The sequence below is a fragment of the Copadichromis virginalis genome, linkage group LG12 (assembly GCF_057382275.1).
Source record: "Copadichromis virginalis isolate Kocher_CV1m ecotype Utaka linkage group LG12, C_Virginalis_male_GT1.1, whole genome shotgun sequence".
Taxonomy (NCBI): Eukaryota; Metazoa; Chordata; class Actinopteri; order Cichliformes; family Cichlidae; genus Copadichromis; species Copadichromis virginalis.
In genome coordinates this window covers 34,797,737-34,800,980 of record NC_140629.1, presented here as the reverse complement: position 1 = coordinate 34,800,980, position 3,244 = coordinate 34,797,737, and the positions used below count along the sequence as shown (strand labels likewise).

The window sequence follows — 3,244 nt, the reverse complement described above, 5'->3', positions numbered from 1 at the left end:
AAACTCCTCATCTCAGGTAAATCATACCATTAGCATGGTTCATCATACCATCATACTAATCGGCAGGCTCGACTTCACAACAAAAGAAAAATCATCAGCTAGATTCACTCCAAATCAACCATCAGCTGCACAACACACAACATAATCCTAATGTCTTATTAGCTATGAGTTTAATTACCAGGTCTGTGCTCTTCACTCATTTAGGCCACAGATCTATTTTATTCAATTTTCCTTTTCCCTTCATCATAAAACATGTGACATGCTGTCATGCACTTCACAAAACAGTCTGTTCTGACGTATTCAGAGTTGTGTATCTAAATACAGGATTCACTCGCACATCAAAGCAGGAAACTCAGTGTTTTAGAGTCTCCACTCAACACACAACAACTCCAACACATCTCATTCACTCATACTAGAATTCAGTCACCTTTCATTAATCTAAAACCGATCACTAATTTGCATATCAACTATTAACCCACTAAGTTGACAGGACGACAGAAAAGCATGTTCAAAATAGTATCACAAAAGACAATTTCCCTCATACAGTAAATTACATGTGCTGCCTCAATCAAGCAGGAAGCTTCTCCCAATTTACCATTTTAACAACTAAATTTATTGTCTGATCACTGGTTGGTCAAACCAGGATCTTTTTTCCCACAAAAGTTAAACTGTTGTCCTGCAACCTGGAGAGTCAATTTTTTGCATTAGATAAATTCAGTATTTAATAACAAGTGTCTGCTAAATTGACACTATTTTAACACTGATGAAAGATAACAAGCTCATTTTCATTGCATGGGTTTGTGTTATTAGGCAGGTCTAATGCATGTCTGTGGAGCTGCATATCCAGCAGAGCATGTTCTTAAAGCTGCCTTTCCTACACACTTCTCTGCTATTATTTAATCATTTCTTAACTAATGTGCTATGAGTCTTCATGAGTCATTTTGTGTTTGGAATTGTTAGTAGGGTTAATGCATGTTCTGCTTGTGTGTGTGTGATTTTGTATATGTTTCTATTTTCGCAATGTTTCAGACTCCGTCTCAATTTTCCAACTTAAGCAGTCAGTTTTGTTTTTCCCCAGGTTTGCTAACCCAAATTTTGATTTCCCACATTAAATAATTCCTATGTGTTCTCACCTAGTCTTCTCACTCTGTTGTCCTCTCCCACTTCAACAGTCCAACAGCCGGCAGTTCTCCTTCAGCTTTGTCCTGTGTCCCACTGTCTCTTCTTGCCATTTTACTCCACAGGTGGCAAATGTCAAACTCCAACTGTTCAGTTTTCCTCAAACGTTTTCTTCACATGCACAGTGAAGTCACAGCCACTCTCACTATTGTCCTCTGATGCGGTTGACTTCGTGCTAGTGGCTGAAGTGCTGCTGCTGCTGCCTTCCTGGGCGACTTCTTAGCAGCTGCTGCCGGTTTCTTGGCTTTGGCCGCGGCGGGCGTCTTAGCTTTGGTCTCAGTAACCCTGTTCATCTTGAAGGATCCGGAGGCCCCGGTGCCCTTGGTCTGCACCAGAGTGCCCTTCGCCACCAGACTCTTGATGGCGGTCTTGACACGGGCCTTGTTCTTGTCCACATCGTAGCCTCCGGCAGCCAGAGCCTTCTTGAGAGCGGCCACGGCTTTCACAATCAGCTCGCCCACGCTGAGGCCGACCTTCTTGGGCTTGGAAGTCATCGTCTTCTTCTTCTTGGCCTGAACCTCGGCGCAGGGCGTGTTTATGATGGAGCCTTTCCCACCACAGCGCTGGCACGTTGAACGCATCACGAAGGGTCCATTTCTTTCATGTCGCTAGCCAGCATGCTAGCTGCATGTGGCTTGCCCGAGTCACTCAGTCCTTTTTGAGCATTTCAACATGCTGCCACCGCCATCTTGCTCGCCCCTCCGTGGAATTCATCCAATCAGACAGGAAGATGGGTTTGCTTTCTTCTGCTGCTGTTTATCCACATTGCTGCTGCTTTGCTGGGACTTTTTGTGCTCAGGACTTGCTGCTGTCTCTTTATCATGGAGCTGCATTCCTTATCTTCAGGGAGGAGTGAGCTCGCTTGTGAGGTTGAGAAACACATGGCACTGTAAATAAGTCAGCTAGAAACTTGGCCTGCATGTTTCCAATGATGTTAAACTATAACTTTCTTCCGACCGCTGCATGTGGAAAATTGATTCAGGTCTGCTTTTCACCTGAAAGTGACAAACTAAGACATTTCATTATTATCATCACTGCTTAATCAACACATATCTCTCTCTCTCTCTTGCTCTGTGTTTTTGTGAACAGTCCTTTCTTAAAAGCAGAAAATGAAATTATAGTTGTTTTTTTTGGTTGATCAACACAAAACCTTTTTCCTATGATTATTTTTTCCTACAATATAAATTCTCCGTCTTATTCACTCTTTTTTTTTTTTTTATTGACAATAGCTGGTGACCTGCAAAATCACCGCTGTCACTCACAATCAAAGGCAATTACTCTTGCACAGTGCACAAAAACACTGTGATGTCAGACACATTCACACTCACTTTGTCATCTGCAAAAATAAATCACATGGCTGATGATATGTGCCATGGTGATCCGTAAATATGATCACCAGTTTATTTAACTATTTTTCAACCCAACAAACAAATAATCAAAAACATGATGCTGATGTTATGAACACTCTACACACAAGTCAAGATGCAGGAAAACTGCTCATGGAAACGTTGCACACTCCAGTTATCACAGTTATCATAGCGCTGTTTCCCTCTCTTTGAGTAGTTCTCAGACAGCTCTCGATCTGATAAGGTGTAGCCTGCTCATCAGCTCAGAAGAAAAAAAAAAAACTGCAACGCAACATCACACAGTAGTTGCTCTGCCCACAGTGGCAAAGTCTTACACTTTCATATTCAACTCAGCTTCTCCATCATGTACTTTTAGATGTTTCATACAGGGTTGAGCATATTAGTTGTTTTCACAGGTGTGCTCTACATCTCAACAATGGTTCATAATAAGGCGACAGTCTTCCACACAGGTCAAGTGCCTCTATGCACTTCATTAAATATTTATCTATATCACTTCACCTCACATGTCATCGTACTGAATTTAAGCAACCACAAGCGTAATGTAGATGACTTTTAACAACTATCCACCTCAATTACGTCTATGGTCTGGCACACAGGCTGTTAACATTTTGTGTCAGGAAGGGGTGGGGGGAAAGCCACCCACCAGAGCACAGCTGCTGATGTGGCTGGCCTTCTCCACACGCTCTTCAAGGCTGGTG

At 42.4% G+C, this 3,244-nt stretch overlaps 1 pseudogene; it reads right to left on the bottom strand.

Annotated features, from left to right (window-relative positions):
• Nucleotides 1-806: 806 nt before the first annotated feature.
• Nucleotides 807-2,725, bottom strand: LOC146697486 (histone H1 pseudogene; annotated as a pseudogene).
• Between the last annotated feature and the right edge of the window lie 519 nt (nt 2,726-3,244).